The sequence below is a fragment of the Dreissena polymorpha genome, chromosome 5, assembly GCF_020536995.1.
Source record: "Dreissena polymorpha isolate Duluth1 chromosome 5, UMN_Dpol_1.0, whole genome shotgun sequence".
NCBI lineage: Eukaryota > Metazoa > Mollusca > Bivalvia > Myida > Dreissenidae > Dreissena > Dreissena polymorpha.
The window spans coordinates 76,897,864-76,922,870 of record NC_068359.1 but is presented as its reverse complement, the minus strand read 5'-3'; the positions used below and the strand labels follow the sequence as shown (position 1 = coordinate 76,922,870).

Here is a 25,007-nt window from a genome sequence, read left to right as displayed (position 1 = left end):
CAGAGCAGAAACGTATTCAGAAAAGAAAATGGAAAATCCAATCTCAATTTGCTGCAAACAAGTTGTGGGAGATTATATCAAAGCATATGTGCATTAAATCCACAGAGGAGCCTAGGGTAAAATTGTTTCGCATGTCAAAATCTGAAACATTTGAACCATATGCATTGTTTTCTCCGGACTATGAACCTACACCCGAATTCGATTATCAGGTCAAAATCACATGCTTTGGACTAACAGTTCATTTGACTGTGTATGTAAGATTGGGTGAAGATGACGACGAGGACGACTTGATGCTTGTTATGGACAGACCAGACGATACAAAACTATATTTCAACATTTTTGACCGCGATGGTGTGGTTGAGAAGAAACACGGTTTGCTTAAAACCAATGGTTCTGATATGTGCAAAGAAATCATCGATATGATTGGTCTCAAAGACATTATCGATGAGTATGAATTATTCGAAAATTTGGCTTCGAACATATCGACATCTATAGAAAGTGAAGTTGAATGTGAATGCGATACTGAATAAAACAACTTAACACAAATTTGTCTGTTTTCTACTTTTTATTCAACAAACTCGCTTACAATACTGTACAAACGATGTCCATTTACCAGGTTGATTTGCAACCCAGTCAGTAAGTCTATATTTACGGAACACGTTCTGTAGTTTATTCAGGTGGTAGAAGCCTTCAGCGTTGTAATTCGATATTTCACGTACGACGGCCGCAAACAAAACAAATGCTGTCACAAACACATCCCAGCTCAAACCATTGTTCAGCTTTTGTTCAAGCAACTCGGCGAAATAGTCTTCATCAAAACAAGCTATGGTCAGTTCATCTTTTGTAAGAACATGCATCGTAACAGTGCTATTTACAAGCAAAATCACACATTCGACGATGTCACAAAGAGTGTCATTTGAGTCCTCAAACTGCTTGCATTCCAAGTAATTTGCTACCATCGCAGCCACAAACTCACAGCTGAACATTTTTGTACGTTATGACAACTACTGACTTTGCGTGAATGGTTTTATACTCGAGTTAGGCGCTTGTTATTTGAACTGTTGTAGTAGTTTGTAAACGTCTAGATTGAAATCCTTGCAACACATACGCAATAACTATAACTATAACCAAAGAAACAACCACAAATGTTAGTGCAATAAATAAGACCCAAAAGCTGTTTATTTTGGAATCATCGTCACTCGGTGAATCCAGTCCCATACCAGGAATTCTAATCTGACACAGAGTTCGTTTTGTTGTACAATCTTCATACGAAATAGATTTTTCATTCACGTCGATATACAAGCACGTATTGTTCTCATCATATGACACTCGCGAATAGACTATCGCGTAATCGTTTAATTCGAGCGTTTCGTTCAGACTGTCAATTTTGAACATCAAATTTTGAGATATTGCATTCACCTTCGGGTCGTGCGTTCTGTTAATCAGATAGTCAAAAGCGTTTTGCAACTCTTCTTCTGTTTGCAGCACTGCTGGTAAGCACTGGCCATCTTCATTCACCACGAAACAAGTTTTAGGTGATGTGATCGACGCTGCTGCGTTTTCGTCAAATGAACATGTCTTGTACGCACGCGGATTGAAAGGTGACACAGTCACAAACTCTCCTCGATCCGCTTTTAACAAGGCTACGTTAGCCGTTTCGCATGAAATGCCCAAATATTTTCGTTTGAACAAATGAACGCATTGAGCAGGCCTATCTTTGTTGTTGAACAGCGCTATCTTGATAGAACCTTGAATGTTGTTCAAAATAAATTCGTTGCTTACTTGAGTGAAAACCGTTTTTAGATGAATGTTTTTTTGTCCAAAAATGACCACATCGTATGCATTATAGTCGGCACTGTTTACAGTTTTACGTACATTGACGTGCGTTGAAAACTGGTTTCCAACTTTGAACTGTTGCTCAATACTGATAAAGTAGCAAGATCCATCATATATTTTACCAATACTTTTAGTCGGATCACACACATTGCAATAACAGTTTTGTAAACCGTAAGAAGAAACGCTTTGAACTGTTGTGTCTGCGCGGACAACAATGAAAAAACACAAAATGATAAACGCCCGCATGCTTGGCTCAGAACATCAAGAATGACAAGATCCGTTTGTTTAAGTGTGTTTTATATTTATTTTAGTTCTTATGATCTTTTTATTACGTACGACATAAATCCTATTATTCCAAAAACGATTGCAAACACGACTAGAATGCAAAACACAACGTCGACAGATCCTTTTTCGCCATGTTCGTTAGCCTTTGTGGTTGTTGAGCCATTGGTGGTGATATTACCACTCGTTATGTTATCGATTTCACTGTAGTTCTGTTGTGTGCTAGTTTTGTTTGCAACTCTCGATGTGGTTGTTGAAGAAACACTTTGAACTGTTGTGTCTGCGCGGACAACAATGAAAAAACACAAAATGATAAACGACCGCATGGTTGGCTTAGAACATCAAGAATGACAAGATCCGTTTGTATAAGTGTGTTTTATATTTATTTTAGTTCCTGTGTTTTTTTTATAACGTTATACACAAATCCTATAAGTCCAAGAACGATTGCAAACACGGCTAGAATGCAAAACACAACTTCGATTATAACAAGGACAGATCCTGTTTCGCTATTTTCGTTAGCCTTTGTGGTTGTTGAGCCATTATTTGTGATATTACCACTCGTTATGTTATGGATTTTACTGTAGTTTTGTTGTGTGCTAGTTTCGTTTGCAACTATCGATGTGCCAAGATCGCTATTTTCTTCAACCTTTGTGGTTGTTGAACCATCGCTAAGGGCATTGACAACTGATGTGTTATGTTTTTTACTTAATGTTTTAGTGGTATTTTCGTGTGCAACTCTCAGTGTTGCTTGCGTGCTTTTTTTGTTAACCTTTGTGGTTGTCGAACCATTGTTGGGGATATAAGCAAGCGTTGTGTTTTCCATTTCGCTGTTTGTGTGTGTGTCAATTTCGTTTGAAACTGTCGATGTAACGGAATCATTATCGCTACTGCGTTTTTCGATGTCTGCAACATGATTAGATGTATTGTCTGGTACCAAGAATCGCCATAGAGAATCAGGTAGCTAGCATCCTACCTATATTCGGGGTCAAAATCAAAAAGAGTTTGCCTTTGATTTGGAAACAAAACCTGTCCCTGTGATTATCAATGGTCAAATAATTGTCTTTCACGCCCAAATTTTGATTTATGACTTTTCGTATGGCCTCGAGAATATCATATTGCGTTGTGTACATTCTCTCAGGAATATATACAATTTTGCGTAACTTGTCTAGCTCATCATCATAGGAAACGATTCGAGAATGCACCATTGTATATACCCAGATCGCGCTCTGGCGATTTCTTGAAGCAGTTATCGTTACAGCTACATAGAGACACAAACAAGACAAATAGTATGAAGCGCAACATAGCTGGTTTTTATTTCATTCATCTAACAAAACACATGTTCTAGCTATATAACAAAAAATTGCACACAACAGACTACAAAACAAAATCTGCAGGAATGTACAAAACGAGGCCGTTTGTCAGCAATTCCTTCGACACACAAAATGCGACAAAGTTCGGTGGGATGTGAATGTTGGGAATGCATGTTCTAACCGCTTGAGAGAGCATATCTTCGTGTTCTTCGTTTTGACACTGATTGATGAAGTAAACTTTACATGGGTCTTCTTCAGGTAACATTTCGCTAACGGGCATTGGGGCTTCTTGTACCTCTTGTTCTGGGATAAACGTTTCCGCAATTTCTTCTTTCACGATTGACAAATCGACCGGCATACTGATTATCTCATTTTGCTCCGAACATGCCTTCACATCAGAACAAGGCAAGTCATTTGTTTTGCAAATTTTTGCAAAGCATCTTTTTGGGGAGACTGGACTGATCCTTTGAATGTTCAGCAAATTTGCGTTTACGATTAGGAATAGCATTGACTAGTCTACCTTTTCCCCCATCGATCAGCTCCGTTTCAATGTGAAGACTGTTGATGTGCTTGCGGTACAAAGGATGCATCACAAACAAAACCTCTAACGCCTGACACAAATTTGTATTTGGATATCCATATTTTGGTTGCAGTGAGTATACGTTAGCATTCATCTCTCTCATTTCGATGCCAGTTTGCAACGCTTCGTATATTTCACCACAGCTTCTCACAATTTTCAGACCTATTGTGAGCTCTTTCTGTGTACTGACAAGCTGAAAGTTTTTACTCGGTAGCACTCCTTTTTTCACCAATATTTCCACGATATCATTTTCCGAACAATCGAGTAATGTCATGACTGCTCGAAAGTAGGTGTTCAGCTTCAATCGTATCTGTGTCCTTTCCAAAGATAGGCAAGTGGATTTCACCGAATAGACTTTGCTAAACTCCTCGATTCCGTGCAACTCCAACACTGGTATTATGCATATCGGCAGTCTGTAGTTTAACGTGGGATTCGACTGCATGTATCTACCCTTCTTTATGCGCTCGGTTAGAGTTGCGAAATGTTCTGGTACTAATGTTTTCAATATTTTGAAGTAGCACATATCAATCTTTTCATCGGCAACAGAAAACATCAAGTCAACATATCGTTCAAACGCAGCTAGTGTCGGTTCATCGAGAAACACATGGTCCAGCGTTGGCTTGTAGTTCAAGTAGTCATACGGACTGTTAGTTATCGACGTAAAACGCAGTCCCTCGACATCTGTGAAAGGACATGTAACGCTAAACATGTACTTCTTTTGGTGACCATTCGCATTGAAATTTCTTTTCTCACGAATGAATTTTTCGCACAATGTTTGGACCGACATGTTGTCGCTTCTGTTGTCAGATTGTAAATGAGACACATTCAGTTTTTGTTGCAGTATTTATACAAGTCGTCGTATTACAAATTCCATGATAAAAACCTAAATTGTTGAATTTGAATAACAGAAATGGCTCGTTGCATCGAAAGGAAAGGCGAAAGCAAATTGAATACACTCATCAAAGCAAACCAACCCGAGTTGCTAGCTACACACATTAATCAAAACTTTGGTTTCGATTCATCGTGTTACATTGTTATCAAAGAAAAACATGTTTTGCCTGTTGATTTCACACAAACAGACCTAGAACAAGTTGTCATTCATATATCTAAACCTGAATACATACAGTTTGTGAAGCTCAGGTTTAGTGACTCTAAAAGCAATGGGTCTGATTTTCTGCTTTGCGAACAAACCGATTACGAAGATAACTACGGCAATGAGGTTCATCAGTGTCACCTTTATTTTTCAAGAACATGTACCAAAGATATGGCAGCTACGAGCTATTACTTGACACAAGCCTTAAGTATGATTGGAGTACTAACATTTTCAAAGAATACGCATGACAAACTGGCTTCGTGTCTAATCAAACGTTATGGTCAAACACTCGTACCCAAATGCACTACTGATTTTTGGAACAAACAACTTGACTCATTTCGCATGAGAAGCATTCTTGAGGTCTCGCAGCAAGATGACTCAGCGACACTTCGTGAGGAAATTGAGCGTTTGATGCAATCAAAGTACAACTTCGTTTCTTGTGAATACAATACGGCCAACAAAAACCTAAATATTCTGTATACTGAAACAAGTAACAACAGCTTTGGGTTAGTGGTTGTCAAAGAGTCGCTGCAAATAAAAGGCGCTACATGACTGGTAGATCAAATCATTCTTGATCTAACCTTCAAAGCGATAACATGTCTGTGCCAGCAACTACATTCCGGGTTCCAAAAACTGAGGACTGGGATATGGAGATTAGGCTGTCTGAGATAAAAAGTATGTTGTTAAGAATTTCATATGTTAGTGTTGGAGGTTTGATTGTAAACGTTGAATGCTGTAACTAACTTTTGCTTGTTCTGTTTCAGAAACCGTCACTCCAAAAACTGAGGACTGGGATGCCGAAATTGCGGTGGCGAAACGTCCTCCATTTTTTCTCAGCGTGGGCAAAATAACACAGCGACGTATAAACCGAATGCACCGATGCTGGACCTGTCACTGCGTGCCTGTCAATTGTACATGTTCAAAGTATTGAATAAAATTGTTGAAACGTTTACAGGTGTTTGTTTGTTTTGTAGAAAAATGTTATATAGCAGTAATTTGACTTAGTACACTTCACACAAAACAATGCTAGCCGTCGAACTCAAAGATTTAGGTTTTTTTCGACACATGTTACGTTTAAACCTCGAACAGTGGAACAAAGCTGTCGAAATGTACATCATGGATCTCTATCCAGATGTGAAGTTTACATTTTCGACGCGAGATCAATGTTGGAAAGCGACAGATACGGAAATTGTGTACTATGTCGATATTGAGGTTATTCTGATCAATCCGAAATATGATTTGTGCTGGACACACCAAGATCCCACAAAACGACTTCAAACCATTAATGGGATTTTGTTGAGCTCAAAAGCCAAGAGAACAAAACTCGTAACGTTTGACCAAGAGTATTTTTGAGACAAAAAATGTATAAAGATGTTGAAATAACCAATTGCATGTGTAATATAATATCATATCATATCATGGATGATACCGACGCTTTTTGCACGAATGAAACAAGTATGTTTATGAACAACTATATCGATAGACTGAAAACTTTTGAGCATTGGTCGCCCCAAATACAGCCAAACAAATACCAGCTTGCTTCGTGCGGGTTGTACTACTTGGGACAACACGACCGTTGCAAATGTTTTCGTTGTGGCATTGTGTTGTATCATTGGAAATCTACAGACGATGCGTTCTTGGAACACCATAAACATTCACCGAATTGCCAGTTTTTGCGAATGGTGGGTCCAGGAACAAGACTGTTGATAAACACATGAGTATGTTTTGTATAATTGTGTTGTTAATAAATATCATGAAACGTTCAATTCGTTTTGTTCTTATTCTTGTAGTAACATATACTTATTCATGCAACTACCAAACGCAAAGTTGAAAAACAAGTACTATTGTGTGCACGAATGTTTGATTTCGCTATTGCGTTAGTTATTGATATAACCCAGTGTCGTATGTTTTCTCAAACTATATTATCCAACTCTAATCAAAGCAAATACAAACAACTATGTATATGTAGTTTCAAACGATTTTATTCTGCAACAATCAATATTTCAAACATTCAATCTTTCGCAACAACAACGTACAACAGTTTACATAGTCCACTAGATCAGCCCACATAGTCCGCTCGATCACAGATGCAAAAGCCTCACTCCTCTGTTTTGGCCGTAACCCTGAATTTCGCCACACCATTCGCAGCGATCGTCGATCCGCGTACATGACACACAGCTGAGGGCCTCGCATCTACGGCAAAAGTTCACCATCGAAAAAAAGTTTTTGCACCTATGACACACAATCACTAACGTAGTGTCGTAAACAGTTGGCAGCATTTCGCCCATGCTCTTAATCCATCTGTCACAAGCTGCTTTGTTGTTTCCAGCTAACGACTCATTCTCACGATGCTTATTCTGCCTCTCTAACCATGCCTGGAAACTGCCACTTTTCTCCACACTTGACATCCATTGCTCGCAAGCTTTTCTGTTACTCATTATGCGTGTTGTTCGTTCAGTTTCAAAAATCGAAATGATTCAAACACGATCAATTCGCCCTTTTATAGTATGCCGTTATTCAACTCAACAGCATAAAAACTCGAAATGCATGTCCCTTTCCCAACACATGAAATTTCACAAAGTCGACAAAAGCCCCAATTGTATGTAAACAAAGTGTTTTATGTTTTCATCGACGAGTATTTTTATCAACAAGCCGAATTTTGCGGAATATGCGGTGTCATTAGTTCTAGAAAAGATAGTTTTAATTCATGATTGACAAAAAGTTTGTAGTTTACTTTGCTTTTTGGAGAAATACAACGTTCAAAGATATGAGTTTCATCCGAACCTTCCGAAAAATGGGTGTTGTTCTATGTACAGTATCGATACATGTATGTGAGGCATGTTAAGGCTTTCTTTCTTGGATTGAGAGTTCAAGAAACGATGAATTCTGTCAAAACATGATTACGATTACAAGTAAGTACCACCAAAATATATTTTTTTGTTTCATGATAGACAAAACCGTGTATTGTTGAAATGTCAACACATCTCAAATGTAAACAAAGAAAAATGAAGTACATGATAAATCATATTGTGTAGATTTTTGTACCAAAGTTAAATGCTCTTAACAAAAGGCGTTTTGCAATTCAGATTATTGTGACCACTTCTGTTTTGTGTTTAAGAAGGCAGTTTGGAACTTGATATGTGTTGTTTTGTTTTTTATCTGCATCAGACCTTTTTGACTGTAGGTTATTTGTAAACATCAAACTCTGCCATACAAAGTTGATTTCTACAATGAATGAACACTCAGTATATACTTTTTACCGAGTGCTGCTAACACCGTGACTGAATATTTCATCTCATGTCATAGGTTGAACAATTTATGACAGTTTATGTGAAGAAAACATGTGCACTGATTTGTTTTCATATTTCTATGTAGGCTCACTTTTCATATTTTATCCATAGAATGCATAATTGTCCATTTCAAAGTATTCTTCACAAAAATATTTGATGTCTAAAACTGCAAAAAAATCTATATACACACCAAAATGCAAATTCTGCTTTTTGCCAACATGTGAATTTTTGGCCACAACAATCTTTCATTCAAGTTGACACAAATATGTGTATCAACAGCAAACCCCATAGGAAGTTTGTCTTGGTTAGAGTACCTATAGTATAGATATTTAAATATCAAGAAGCAAACCCTTCATAACAGGTTATGGTGTACAAAGTTCAAAAAAAGGTATTAACACAAAAAATGGAAAATTTGCATGTGTATCAGTACAGAAACTGTATTGCACACAAATATTTTATCATGTTGACTTGACAGTGTAGAATATTTCATCTTGAATCAGAATTTGAAATTGTGATACACTGTATGAATTACAAAAGAACATGTGTTCACTTTTTTTTCAAACATTTTTCTCTCTACAAAAAAACTAACTGCATATGTTATTCTGTTTCAGGTCTTTTTTCTGATCAGTTCCCATGTAAGGTATATTTTAGAATTTTGATATAAATCCCACATAACCGGCTATGGTTGAGAATGATGCAAAAAAGGTATTTACACAAAAAGTGGAAACTTTTGCTATTTTGCAGGCATGACAATGTCTGTTTACCAGATTTCATTCAAATACATTTTACAGTGTGTGTGAGCTAGCAAGCACAACCACAAGCCAATTCTTGGTTCAGATTCATAAGCATCTGCATTCTTGTTTCAGTGCAAATATGTGTGAAGGTAATTATGGGTATGAGCTAGCAAGCACAACCACAAGCCATGTTTTGGTTCAGATTTGGTTTATTCATGCATATGGATAAGAATATGAGAATTTTTATACATGGCTCTCATAAGATTTCTGATGCAAATGATGAGAAAAAAAGTATATACAGGTTATTTTGAAAGCATGGTTTTTTGTCAGCACATTTATGTCTGGCCACAAAACTCATTGTGTGTGTTATGTGTGAAGTGATGTTCAGTTCATATTCTCAGAGTGGTTCAAGGAAGAACGCCTTCTCTTGCAGAAGGAGATCTAGGTTCAAGTCCTAGCTCTGATATGATTTGAGAAATCACTGAATGCAATTTACAGTGTCTGCTTGAGCTAGCAAGCACAACCACAAGTCAATTTTTTGTGCAGATTTGTTTTAGTCGTCTATATGATTAAGAATACAATAATTTTGATACTCGGCTTACATAACTGGTCTGGTACAAAAAGAGATTGCCATTCCGAGCGCATATTACAGTGTGTGTGTGACCTTGCAAGCACAACCACAAGCCAATTTTTTGTTCAGATTTGTTTTATTTGTCTATATGAATAAGAAGATGAGAATTTTCATACTCGGCTTACATAACTGGTCTGGTTCAAAAAGAGATTGCCATTCCGAGAGCCTATTACTGCTAGCAAGCACAACCACAAGCCAATTTTTTGTTCAGATTTGTTTTATTTGTATCTATAGATAAGAACATGAGAATTTTTATGCATGGCTCTCATAACTGGTCTTATGCAAAAAGAGATTGCCATTCCAAACCCATATTTCAGTGTGTGTGAGCCAGCAAGCACAACCACAAGTCAATTTTTGGTTCTGATCACAGGATTAATGGTTATAGAAAGCATTAACTAGTACAACATGTTTTCAAAATGTATGTTTCCACATTGCAGATATTTGTGAAAGTTGATACACAAATCATACTTTACAGTCTGATGATCACTTGAAATTTTGCATTTTGGTCTGCACATACATATTTGATCACAATAATCATTCTCTACCCAAGCTAATTTGTATGCAATGCAAATTGAAGCAACCAAAATGTATTAACACTGTGTTGGCTGGGATAGTAAAACTGTTTTCTTATTGCAGAATATGTTAGCTATACGTATAATACAGATACTTGAGGTTTTCAAATCAAAACTGGCATATCATGTTTGCTTGAACGTATGTGAACAAATGTCATATACATGGTCAAACGGGGTATTGTTGTTGAAGAGAATATCAGATCACAATCATGATTGCTAGGTTTTGACTGCTATGCATAGTGACTATCCAGCATTGATCAGTTCAAACGCCAGAGTAGTAGAATGTATAACGCTTTCTCCAGTCATGTGCTGGATGAAAAAGATCCAGGTTCAAGCCCTGGCTTTGGCATGAACATGTGAAATGGCTGCATTAGTCAATATCTTAATTTCTGATCTATCACTATCAAAGAAACAGGATTAACGGTTATAGAGAGCATTAACTAGTACAACATGTTTTAAAAATGTATGTTTCCACATTGCAGTTTTTTTGTGAAAGTTGATATGTGTGTCTGACGTGTGTGAAATGGCAGTTTTCGGTATTTTCATATGGCAAAGCATTTGACAGTTCGTTCTTGGTGCAAATTCATAACGTCATTTCAATATTTATTTAAGTTCATCCTACCAACTAAAGCGGCGTTAACATATCGATAATAGAAAATTGTGTTTATTTGTAAGTGGTTTAAATGCAATATTTCTATAACCCGTTGTCCGAACTCAATAAAATTTTCACAAGATTAACCGAAATTTCGATGCGCTCATACTGATACTATTTGTTCATACAAAATCGAATGCGCAAGTTATGATATTTTGATCTTACTGCAGTTGAAATAAGAACAGAGCTGTAGTCGCTTTAATAGTGCGGAATCATATCGAGCTGATTTCGTCAAACGAACGTCATGTAAAATGGGCGACTTCAGGCTCATATTGGCCTTAAAAAATAGTGGAATGAAAACTCAGATGAACACACGTTATTGTACAATATTTTGACCCATCAAGCATGTGAAACAAAACACGTTGTAAGGTTCTATACATTTTATTCATTCTAAGTATCAACCAATAATACCATAGCGAGCACCGACTTGATATGTGGCGTTTTCATCGTACTGATATTTACATTTCAAACAAATCAGTCGCCCAGAATTTTTGTTGTAGACGTATTCCAAATACTTCATTATGCAATTTATGCAGCAGAATCCGTGCCCGCACGTCTTGCTTATAATTGTTGGTGGATTGTCTTCATTTTTGCATATTCGGCAGGAGTCAACATCGCCACTGTTTTGTAGTTCACTTGAGATGCTTTCTATGGCTTGCGAAATATTTGAAGATGCCTTTGACAGAAAAGAGCAAACCGTTGGCTCATCGCTTTCTTTGGATTGCACATAGTGTAAGGATTTTTCAATGAACGCTATCCTTGTACGAGCATCAGCGTGCAACGATTTTATTTTTTGTTGTTTCTTGAGATACTGCTCTACAAAGTCAGTCTGCTTATTGCCAGTTGAAATTGGGTCTTGTTTTGAAGTTCGCGAACCTTTAGGTTTTTTGACAGTCTGACAGTTATTATTGACAATAGCTTTGCGTTTATTCGAATTCTTTTTACTAGTCGAACCTGACGAGTCGTTAGAATTGTTCTGTACAAGCTGCGTTAAAAAATCAACAGCTTCTTCGTCTTCTCGGGATTGAAACTGATTGCCAGCTTCTTCGTCTGTCATTTTGAGAAGAGAGTGCACATTTTGACAAGTTTGGTCGAGCTCACTTGGAGTGAGATATAACGGATGACTTTCATCATCCAAACAAAAACCAACATCAGCAAGTTGTTTTGACGTCATTTCGCTTTGCTAACTCAAGAGTGAATGATTGAGTTTTAATAAAAAGACTGGCTTTTATAGAAGACGTTTGAGTTATCTTATTGTTTCTTTACTTCGGAGGATATTGCGAAAAATGTTCATACTACTAGATGTTATATTACACAATGACTCATATTTAGCATTCGATCCATTGCAATTCAATACGACATTGTTCGTAAGCTCAACGTTCTACTTTACACTCAAACTATATCTAACCTGCTCGACTAACAACATACACATCATATGCATTTAAACATTTTATTTTACAACAAACATCAAACATATGAAAACAGTCAAAACATCTAATCAGTGAAAAGCATTCGCACCCAGCCAGTAACGTCAGCTCGACACATAGCGCAGTCTCCGTCAAACATCATCAGGCAGCAGTTTTCACAAAAAGTGTGCCCACACCTTGTCAAGGTACTGTTTTTTTCCTCATCGTAGCATATGGTACACGTTTTCAATGCTCGAATAGCCTCTTCTTTTTCTTCTTGAAGTTTTGTTCTAAGCGAATCCAAAGCCTGCTCTTTTTCAAATAGGAGCTGCGATATTATCCGATCGGTTTCGAGTTCATGCTGCTCTTTTAGCGCGCGTTCGCGTTTAGACCACTCATCCTCGAAGAAACGCTCTTGATCATTAATCAAATGTTCGCTCGCTTCTCGCTGATAAGATGAAGCCTTTTGAATACACGATACCATTTTCTTGCAGACATCGCGACCTTCCTTTGACATAGCGTAGTCGCTGCTGTTCACAAACGCTGTAACCTGACTTCCAAGTCTGTTCAGTTGATAGCCGAACGACTTTAGATCAATTGACGCCGATTGTTCTGGTCGAGTGTATGGCTTTGTAGCATGTCGCTTGCCCTTGCCAGTCGTTTCGCTACTACCACTAGCGGCGTCTGTGTCCTCGAACTTTGGCAGTCGGTGTGCGTATTTCGGCATGATTTCGAGTCAATAAACTCTCTTGGAGTCTCAAATCAAGAATGATGACAATAGCTGTCCGTGTCGCTTTATATACCCAACGGGCTGGTGCGTTTTCAGTATATAGACAAAGCATAGCGCTTACATACCAAAGTCCTTGATAAAGATGAATAGCAAATTTCTTACGCGTGGTAAGTGTAGACATTCATATCTGAGAAAAGCGATGAACAAAGTGGCATGTCTGAGAGATTTTGATCAAACGTACGTTAGCGAGTTAGGTCTTTACCTAAGAAAGACATTTCCCACATTACGCGACGACTGTAAATTGTACATTAAGCACGAAGTAACTATTCAAAATAGACGACCCGATTTCGTTATTCATGTACCAAATGTTGCGCTCATACTGTTAGAATACAAAACGTCGAATGTTACAACAAAAGTACGCAGAGAATATCTAACTCAAGTACTCGATACGTATCACAAGTTTCGACAAAGCTTATGCGTTAGTGAAAATTCCAGCCATATACGTTTACTTAGCATTTTGCTCATTCGCAATTCTTCATCTCGACAAAATAAAATTGTGTGTGTGAAAAATGAGTTAATACCTAACAGCTGTTATTTGATATGAACTTTTATGAATATTTTTGCGAAATGTACTATGATCAAATTTCAACGCAACAGTGCAGTGGAGTATTTTTCAAATCACAATATCTCGCTAGTACAACTTTTTGCTGTAATAATTTCACAACGCTAAAATTTCCAATCCAATACTTCATCAAATATCTACCAGCATCGCACGAGAAATTACACCCAGTACAGCGAGGTCATAAAGTGCAGATAATATCGAACGTCATTTCAAATTAAAGTACACGGATAGATGAGTATTTGCGAGAAAGTTTAACTGTACATTTCTCAACAACCTATGCAGATATTGGGATCAAATTTTGACTATGATATTCAACTAAGAAAGCTCCACAATGATTGTTCCATACGTTGTATTCTTTTGTTAATGCTTCTTGGACAAAAGTGCAAGTTTATGGTCGAAAATACCGTTTGTATGAAGAAAACTTTTTTGCCTTTTCGTTTTGCTAAACGAAATATGTACAGTTGAATAAGGAATTGTTTTCTGAAGAATTTGGTGTATACCACTTTGCATGTATGTGAATCATTTCGATTAAATACGTAGGAAGTTAAACGAAACATTGATATTTTTCTTGACATCGGCATCGAGTCAAAATTCATGACGTGCAGTAGATCTACGTAATTTCGCTTCATGTAAACAACCTTGGTGCAATATCGTACAACGAGGTTTAAGTGCATTTTCTTTGAAACCACTCAAAATATCAATATGAAATTTTCAGTACAGTACACAGATGGCTATATGCTACAATTACGTACTGATTAGTTTGCCCTGAAATATATGCTTCTATGTAAAATATCTGTCCGAAATCTTTTGTATGAAGAAAACTTTTTTGCTTTTTCGTTTTGCTTAACGAAATATGTACAGTTGAATTGGGAATTGTTTTCTGAAGAATTTGGTGTATAACACTTTGTATGTATGTGAATAATTTCGCTTGAACACGAGTTAAACGCAACATTGATATTTTTCTTTAAATCGCATCGCGCAAAAATTCATGAAATGTAGTACGTCATTTCGCTTAAATGTAAACAACCGAGGAAAGACTAAACATAATATCGGTTTAAGTTAAATATCTCCGGAACGATTCATGGCATCAATATCAAATTTCAAGTACAATACCCAGCTTATTGATAGCTACAACTTTTCTATTGATATTTTTGTTCCAACATACATGCTTATGTGATAAAAATCACTTTGAAAACGTTCGCAACAAGAAAACTTTTTCATCCTATCGCTTTTTGAAACAAAACTGATATCATCTTATAGAAAATTTCATTCCGAATATTTTGATATGACATGCGTGTATGTTTATTGTATCGCTTGATCAAGACTAGCCGAAAACCATTTTGCCTATAATCACGAATTCACTTTTTAAAGCACGAAACATGTACTGTAGATCGAACGTCATTTCTATCCATGTAAACAACCTTGGCTTGGGTGCAATATCTTACAATGAGGTTTAAGTCAATTTTCTTTGAAACCACTCATAATATCCAGATGAAATGTTCACCACAATATTCTATCATATGATAGCTACAATTTTTGTCTCGCCTATATTGTTCTCACACGACTCATTGTGTCAGATATTCAATTTTGCAAAATTCGCTAAGAAGAAAACTTTTTCGTGTTAAGAGCATTTATTTTCATTTTGGTATGATTTTGTAGGAAATTCAATTCCACGCATTTTGATGTATTACACTTAAACGTCTGTCTAAACACACAAACAATACAGTGCAATAACGATTTCGTACTAAACGCATTTCTGTCTTTAACTTTAGATTTTTACAACGTCGTCTTTTATCCATGTAAACAAACGAAACAAGATGTTAAGTTACATCGGTTTAACTCAATTTGCTCGATAGCGTCTCTTGATATTTAGATGATTTTTTCACCACAGTATTGCATCATATGATAGCTACAATTTTTGTTTCGCCTATATTGTTCTCACACGACTTATTGTATCAGATATTCAACTTTGCAAAATTCGCTAACAAGAAAACTTTTTTGTGTAATGAGCATTTATCGTTATTTTGGTACTAGCTTGTAGGAAATTCGATTCCACGCATTTTGATATATGACACTTAACTGTATGTCTCAACACAACAATAAAACAGTCCGATAACGGATTTTAACTAAACGCATTTCTGTCTAACATTAGATTTTATTTTAACGTCGAACAATCGCTCTGTACTGTAAAATGAACACTGATTTCGTACAAAGTTTAAGTCGCGTTTTCGCTACAACTAGTTGACATATATTTATGACATTTTCGCCAAAATATCAAACATGATAATAGCATCAAGTTTTGTGGGGATCATTTTTCGCTAACATTTACGCATATAGTAGAAATGCTTAGTTTTTCGCATAAAAATCACTTCGCTGAGAATGAAAAAAATTCCCATTTTAGACAAGTACATAGCAATTGATACCATTCGATAGGGAATTCTGTTCTGCACATTTTGATATATGGTAATCCACAATAAGTCTGATTACAAGGAAACTACTTCGACAAAACGCATTCGTGCTTATAGAAATTTCGAACTTTAAAGTATCGAGTTAAACTGAATGACGTTAAGATAGCAAATATTTCACAAAACTGTGTTTGTTTGGAAGAGGTTTAACTTAACTTTCTCGATAACGCGTGAATACATTTCGATGAAATTTTCACTACCATAACTAGCAAATATATAGGAACAATGTGTGTTAAAGCATTTTTGTATTTCATCAACGAGTATATGTCAAAACTTCTGTTTATTGACCAAACTTGGGTTGGTATGAAGAAAAGATTTTCATTCCGCAATATGGTACTGAGATATTTGTATCATGCGATGGGGAATTCATTTCTGCGCATTTTGGTGTAACATACTTGATGTTTTTGTAAAACGCTGCAGTTATAAGGACAGAAAACCATATCACAACAAACACACATTTGTTGAAAATCGTAAATTTGACCCTTCGTTCTTAGTGCATATTCACGTCATTTGAATAAATATCATCCTACAACTTAAAGGGACGTTTACATATCGATGATAGAAAATTGTATTTCTCGCGACTGATTTAAGTCGGATATCTTTAGAACCCGTTGACCGAATTCAATGAAATTTTCAACAGATTAACAAAAATTTCTATGCGCACACACTGATACTATGTGTTTATACAAAATCGAATGCGCGAGTTACGATATTTTGATATAAACGCAAATTTTCATGATATTTCCAAGTTGTATGAACAATTGTACAGATAACCAAAATATTTGTATATCACTTTGTAGGCGCTATTGTGCTGAACATTTTGAAATATGATGTTGGATATTTATTTTCTATTTATTCGTTATATCAATACTATACTCGCAAAACATAGTTGAAACAAGAAAATCGAGGTTGTCCCTTTAACAATGCCAGCGCAAAATACTATCGAGTTGCTTTCGTCAAAAACTACGTCATATAAACAATTTAATTTTCAAAATTCTTAGAACCCTGAATTGTTCTGGCTATGTAGAAATAAACGGGTATAACGGGGATATTTTTATGCCGGAGTTAAATGTACACTACTTATAGTGAATATTTTTGATGGATTACTCACATATTTTATATGATTTAGGATTATTTCACAATGCTACTGTAGGTTAGTAACTTTGACTAGATATTTTTCTATTTTTATTATGGGTTCATGTTTAATGTGAGCATCTGCCAAAAACTATACACTAAAGCACAAAAGGCAATGGATTTGCTGTATATCAAAACTAAAAGAAATACTGGAAATACTGGATGGATTTGATGGACTCATGCTTATCAATTTTTATGACCATTCAATCTGTGAATATTTCGGCTTGTATGGTCATGAAAAAATAGTCGCACTGTCACGCTTTGGTTAGAGAGCCCACCATGTGATCAATGACGTTTCAATCTTGATGAGAAGGGATGCACATTCCCGAATGCATCCTTCCTCATGATATGTTGAGTTAAACATGTTCATTGCACATAAAAATGTCACAGAAAGAGATGCAGTGCCAAATACCGACCGCATGCAGTGCGCGAGCATGACTAAACAATAGGTATTTGAACATATGGTATTTAAACATGTGGTATTTAAACATGTGGCATTTAAACATGTGGCATTTAAACATGTGGTATTTGAACATATGGTATTTAAACATGTGGTATTCAAACATGTGGCATTTAAACATGTGGTATTTAAACATTTGGTATTTAAACATGTGGTATTTAAACATGTGGTATTTAAACATGTGGTATTTCCAAAAGACATTTAATTCGGCTTTGCAAGACACTGTGCTTGGTATTTCGTAAACTAACATTATATAGCAAGCACGACATTAACTGTTCAATAAAACAGCGTTCATGTACATAAATTGTGTGAACTCAAATCATGAAGTATACGATTTTCTGTCATTCTTGGTTTGGTCGTTGAAGAGATAAGACGTATTTTTTGTGCTCTCGACGTCGCGCTCAGTATATAAATTGAACTGCGCGGGCAAAAAAACGCTCAGTTGACCGATAGACTTTGACAAAGACAGACGTTAATTTTGTGATTTCTGAAAAAAATTTGACATGATTTTTTTTTATGATGACTATGTCTCAGTTGACTTTTGAACGTTAACGAATATGGACGTACTTTCGTGAGCTCTGACTACAGTATCGATGAAAAGTTTTGAGTTTAACTGACTTGACTTCGCGTTATAGAATAGCGACTTGGTACTCGGGTTATTGAATGACTGGTGGACTGTAGTGTTAGGTTATTGTCATGAGATAACAACTTGACTTTGACTTGAGTTGTGTGCAATTAAATTTGTGTTGGGGTGTCAAGCGATTGACTTCACTTGAACTCTGGACGTCGGAGTGATCAGATGTGTCTTTGAAGCTGGTGTCTACGAAAACGTGAGTACAAACTTTTGTGTTTGACTGTTGACGTGTCTCACTGTGTATGATGATTTATGATGATTTTAAGCGGCTGGCGTATTATTGTTGAGTTGTTGTACTGATAGAGAAGTGAAATGCGTTGGGTATAAATTACTCAGTACTTATACAGTGTCGATAATATGGTGTGATGAGAGATGATGGTGTTACAAAATATTTACTGAGCTACTTTGGGAAACGAACCGATGATGTAAAAACATTGGAAACATATTTCATGAAAATGCATGTGCTTATATGTACTAAATATGATATTGCTTTACTTGTATTTGCATGTCGTTAACATTTCTATTTTATTTCAGTATGCTGTGGTGAGTATTGCAGATTTAACTTGTATGTGTGGTTTTTAGTTAACGATGCTTAATGAAAACTATTATTGTACACTTAGTATGGAATGATGTGAATGATGATATGATGGGTAGAATTAATCAGTGCTTGTGTCTAGAAATGCTGAATGTTTATTGAAAAGGCTAAATGCTAGCCAGTACTAAGAGTTGAGCTACCGTGGGAATGTGAAACGAACTGATGGTGTAATATGATGGTGTATTGACATACTTTTCTTATATGTACTAAATATGATATTGCTTTACTTGTATTTGCATGCTGTTAACATTTCTATTTTGTTCCAGTGTGCTGTGGTGAGTACTGTAGATATTACTTGATTTTTAGTGTCTATGAATGCTGATGTATGATAGCTATAGCATGAGCTCAATGCTAACCAGTATTATGAGTTGATGTATTGTGGTGATGCTAATCGAACTGATGATGTAACATGATGGTGAACACTTACTGAATGCATAAAATTTATTGAATTGCGTTTGTTGATATGCACTATAATATGATAAATGTATTGCTTAACATGTATATTTCATGATGTTTAATTTCAGTGGGCTGTGGTGAGTACTGTAGATTGTATTGCCTATGTATAGAATTCAATAAAAGATTATGACTGAAAACTGCTTTTGATTCTTTTTGAACAGTTTTAGGGACTATAAGTCTATAACAAAAATATGTCGGTTGGCGTTCATACAGCAATGTTTTGAGTAGTACAGAAATGTTTCTACGTTTGTGGTCGCCAGTTGTCTGTGATGTGTAAAGTGAAAAATACACGGAGCTTTGAATACAACAAACAGTTACTGTTTTAACACAGATTGTGTGCTATGCATTTTTCGATGTAGATCTTTTTCAGATTTGACATGAAATGTAGACCTGACATTTGAACAGAGCTGGGAAACGAAAAGGTAAGTTTGTTAAATTTCACAATGAACACTTGTGTTTTGACAAAAGAAGAGATAAAGTGAGTTTTGTCATCATCATGGTTTCTTTCAGAGTATAACTCGTGAACAGATGAAAACCTATTTTTTGCTAGATTTTCATGTACTCTTTTTTTGGATGATAAGTATGTCAGTAACTCAAAATCATACGGCTAGTACAGTATGGAACATGAATGCTTTGTTCAGATTTTCAGATGTGTGCTGGCAGTTCAAGTCTGGCAGCTGAAGTGAACAGTCATGATTTTGTTGGAGCTCCAACAATATGCTAGAAGGTAAGTAACTATGTTTAATTTGCATTGCATGTTTTCCTATGTTTCAGACTTTAAACAGAGATGTCATGATGACTGGAGTTGAGCACAGGGCAGTGATAAAGTAAAAGGTAAGTACTTTTGACTGAATGTTTGTTCTATGCATGTTTTGCTATAATACATTTCAGGAGTGCTTATGCAGTGATGATTTGACAGTTGAGTGAAAGTGGAGCCATGCAGTCTTGATTTTGAAGCTTCTCAACAAGCCTTGAAGGTAAGGTTAGAATGACTCAATGTTAGTGAATTATTTAAAAAAATATACTGTTAGTGAAGTACTGTCAGTTGCATTTGGACAGTTGAGCAGAACAGACGTAGCTGTAAGAGCTCTCATATCTGTTGTGTAAAACTGTCCTAATGATATGTTATGCTTGTTTGTTTCTGTTGTACTATTTTTCAGATACGTTTGGCAGTGAAGGATTGAAAGCTGACATGAACAGAAAAAAGATGCTGTTGGCAGTGATGGGTTTGGAAGCTGGCATGAACAGAAAAGCAAACATATGGTGAGTACAAAATAGTTTTTATATGGTATGTTTTGTGCATGCTTCTATGTTTCAGATGTACTTGCAGTCAACAACGAAGATGATTCAAAAAGAGAAACATTGTTGTGATGTGAATAAAACGTTCAAATAGGGTAAGTGTAACAATTGTGGTAGTTTGATTTGTACCATGTGTGTATTGCTATGTTTCAGATTGCACATGCAGAGATGGTTTCCTACTGGGTGTCAATAGAAGGGACACGAGTAAAAACGATTTCAACTGCTAAACCACAATTCAAGAAGTTGGGTAAGTTTTAAGTCATTGATTTGAGGTGTACAATGTGTTCTTTACTTTGTTGCAGATTCGAGTCACTGGTTTACACATGGAAGAAGATTTCCACCTCTGTGACACATCTTTACAAAAGCAAGGTAAGTTGACCAAGTTGTTTTTTTATTTGTTCTGCTATAATGTGATGTTATGCTATTTTTCAGGTTTTCCATGTAGCTATGGATAAAACAATTTTAAGACAGAATAGCTGCTGCAGCTTGGTTCTGTGTTGGTTTTTGTTTAAAAACGTTTTACATGCATGTGTGTTTCAAAATATTTTGTTTCAGTAGAGGGCCAGATGTCGAGCAGTACAGATGTGTTTCTTGGAGGGAGCTCCCAAACCGTGAGTACAAGTATTTGATATTTAGAAGTCTATGTGAAAGATAATAGCAATGGTAGAATCTATCAGTACTTGTGTTTAGAAATGCTGATGTGTGACGGTTAACTGAAAAGGGTAAATGCTAGCCAGTACTTACACCTGAGCAAACGTGGGATGTCGAACTAACTGATGATGTACTATGATGGTGAACACTTACTTTGTGTATCGAAATGCTTTTGTTGATATGAGTGTGAGCTTAATACAGCAATGTTTGAGTAATACAAAAAATGTATGTACTCTTTTGTGGTCGCCAGTTGTCTGTGATATGTATAGTAAAAAAAACACAACACAAAGCTATGAAGCATACAATTGTTTTAAGATTTTATCAATGATTGTGTACTATGCATGTTTTGATTTAGTTCGTTTCAGATATGACATGACCTGAATATTTGACAGTCGAACGGAGCTGAGCATTGCAGAAAAGGTCTCATAGTAGCCTCAACAGTGAATAAGGATATCAACTGCTGTGACTAAACTGTTGAAGAAGGGTAAGTGGAACAATGTGTTTGTTTTATAAGTACCATGTATGCTTTATTTTGCTCTGTTTCAGAGTAGACATACAAACAGTGTCTTGCTTTGCATGCTATTTTTTAGGTCTCTCATGCAGTGAGGGAAAAGAAGAAGATTTCAATAAAGAATCACTGCTGCAACTCAGCTCTTTAAACAAGGTAAGTGTTTACTATGTTGTATACAAAATGTTTCTCTTTCTTACTATGTTTCAGGTTAACATTGCAGAGATGTTTTGACAGCTTGTGACAGAAAAGAAATTCAGCAGCTGTGTCTTGACTGTAGCCACAAGGTAAGTCGAAACAAATATACTGGTTTGTATGTTGTGTTGTTATGCCCTTCTATGTTTCAGACTTACATTGCTGTGACTGTTCCACAGTGGGTCAAAAAAGAGACGAATACAGGTTTCAAGAAGAAAATTGGCTGTTAAAACTCTGCACAAAATATGAGGTAAGTGAACTACTCTTTTGGTTTGTGTTGTGCTTTGTTCTGCTTAACTATTTTTCAGATTTGAGTGGTGGGTCGTTACAGAGCAGACTTTTTGACAAGTGAGAAGTTGAGAAACAGAGAATGATTCAAGATCAGCTAGGTAAGTCTTGATTATTATGCATTGCTAAATGTTGTTTTTTATTTCAGTATGGCTGTGGTAAGTACACTAACTTTCTATAATTTAATATTGAACTGCTTTGATAACTTGTATCCTGCTATGCAATGCTTAATATATATTTTTCATTTCAGTATGGCTGTGGTAAGTACACAAACTTTCTTTAATTTTCACATTGAACTGTTTTGATGACTTGTATCCTGCTATGCAAAATGTCTTTTTTTTATTTCAGTAGCCTGTTGGTAAGTACGCTAACTTTCTATAATTTCATAGTGAATTGTTTTGATGACCTGTATTCTGCATTGTAAAATGTGTTTCTTTTTCATTTCAGTATGGCTGTGGTAAGTACAATTGCCTTTCATATTGAACTGTTTTGATGACCTGTATTTTGCATTGTAAAATGTGTTTCTTTTTCATTTCAGTATGGCTGTGGTAAGTACACAAACTTTCTTTAATTTTCATATTGAACTGTTTTGATGACTTGTATTCTGCTATACAAAATGTGTTTTTATCAGTTCAGTTGCCTGATGGTAAGTACAATTTGCTTCTTTAAATTGCATGTTGAAATATATTTGATGACTTTTGTTCTGCTATGCTCTTTTTCATTTCAGTTGGGCAGATGTAAGTACACTTCATTTATGTAAAAACTGAATATGATTGTTGTGCTATACAAAATGTGCTTTTCTCAATTTCAGGTCAGCAATGGTAAGTAGATTGTGTTTCTTTATGTATAATTTTGTATACATATTGTTTTTTTCATCATAGCATGTCTTTTATATTTATGCTTTGTGTAAGTAAAATGTTCATAAATCATTCTTATCTTTAAACTAAAAATGTATTTTGATATGCAAAATGTCTGTATGATTTCAGTTGCCAGAGGTGAGTACCATAACAGTTGAAAAGTTAGTTTTGTTTAGTTAAAGTTTTGGTTCACAGTTTTGTTTGTTATTTGGCAAAATTTACATGTATGCATTGAGTCTTGATTTCAGCTCGATTGTGGACTGAAGAAGATTGCCAGCAGAGGGATTGGATACAAAATACAAAGTAAGTACTGAGTTTCTTACTAAAAGTTTTGAGTTGTATTCATTGTGTGTAAATATGCTATGATTGCTATGAACATGACTTTTGTATTTCAGCGAAGACAACATAGGTAAGTAAAATTGTTATCTGTTTCATGTTTACTGTTACAGTTCAATATTGTGTTTATAAATTGTAAGTTGTACAAACACATTCAAAAGTTTCTGATTATGCTTTCGATTTCATTTTAGCTTTACTGCTGGACGAGTGTTCTCAACTACTAGACGAGTCAGGTTTACTACCAGGCGAGCAGTGACAACAAGGCGCCTTTGTGGAAACAACACAACAAAAAAGTGAGTATGAGTTGAAATTGTTTTTCTGTATGTTACACTTAAATGCAAAATTGTGCACATAAACTGTAAGTTGTACAAACACAGTGAAAGTTTCTTATCATGCTTTCTATTTCATTTCAGCTCTACTGCAAGACGAGCAGTGACAGCAAGGCGCCTGAACATGCAACACAATACAAAAAAGTAAGTATCAGTTAAACAGTTGGTAGAGTTGTGTGTTTTTCTTTAGCAGTTTGTGTTTACTATTTTATTTGATACATGGTATATTACACATGCATGTTTTTATCATTTCAGGCTGTTTACTTTCATCGTTTACTGTTTAACACAATTTGCTTTTCTATTTTCAGTGCCAATATCCAAACCTTGATGTGGACACCGAGTAGTCAATACATACGTGTGGCGTATAGCTGCGACAAAACCGTGGGTCCATCGCACCGATAACTTGAACATTGGCCCGTGTATGGACATCAGTGCAACTTTGTGAATCCATGTAACTTTGTGAATCCATGTAACATTGCGAATGTGTGTCGATCGAAAAATGTGTACATTCTGCACTGAAACGAACTCGGTGTTGCAAGTGGCAAGTGTTGACAGTGTGTATGTTTATGTTTATGTTTTTACATGAAAAATAAAGGAGATTGTTGTTTTATTGTGCTGGCCAGCAATATTGATGTATTGATGTATGTGTTTGTGTTTAAACTATGCAATACCAAAATCAAACAAAAAATAAACATTAACAGTCATTAACTGTGTTTGGGCGGCCGAGGGGTTTAAGACTCCACAAGTGTGAAGCGCACTGATAGCACTTGGGGGTAAACACCTCGGTATTTCGGTGCTAAAATGTTTTCACGGTGCTTATTTTGACGCACTGTTAGAACTACCAACCAGTAAATGATTGCTTGATTTATAAAACAAATATTCAGTCTCTACTTTGGCACAAGAGACTCTAAGTATCAAATACCAACAATTTAGACGCAGACAATCACATGGTGGTACACCAGTCCGAATATACTCATTGCTCTAGCCAGGATTGCAAATTACTTGTGTTGACTAGCAAGGCTCCCTAGTAACGGAGCAGTGTTACTGGCGTTTTTTGGGTCG

At 35.9% G+C, this 25,007-nt stretch overlaps 1 long non-coding RNA gene across 6 annotated transcripts; it reads left to right on the top strand.

Annotated features, from left to right (window-relative positions):
* The first annotated feature begins 17,229 nt into the window (after positions 1-17,229).
* Positions 17,230-24,555, top strand: LOC127882328 (uncharacterized). 6 transcript variants are annotated; one of them, XR_008050506.1, is made up of 6 exons: positions 17,230-20,209; positions 20,374-20,459; positions 20,643-21,150; positions 21,340-23,909; positions 24,030-24,089; positions 24,254-24,555. It is a non-coding gene; the product is annotated as an uncharacterized LOC127882328 (long non-coding RNA). The 6 variants fall into 6 exon arrangements; XR_008050505.1 differs by having other exon boundaries at positions 17,230-20,459; XR_008050508.1 differs by lacking the exons at positions 17,230-20,209; positions 20,374-20,459 and having other exon boundaries at positions 20,477-20,745; positions 20,935-21,150.
* Positions 24,556-25,007: the final 452 nt, after the last annotated feature.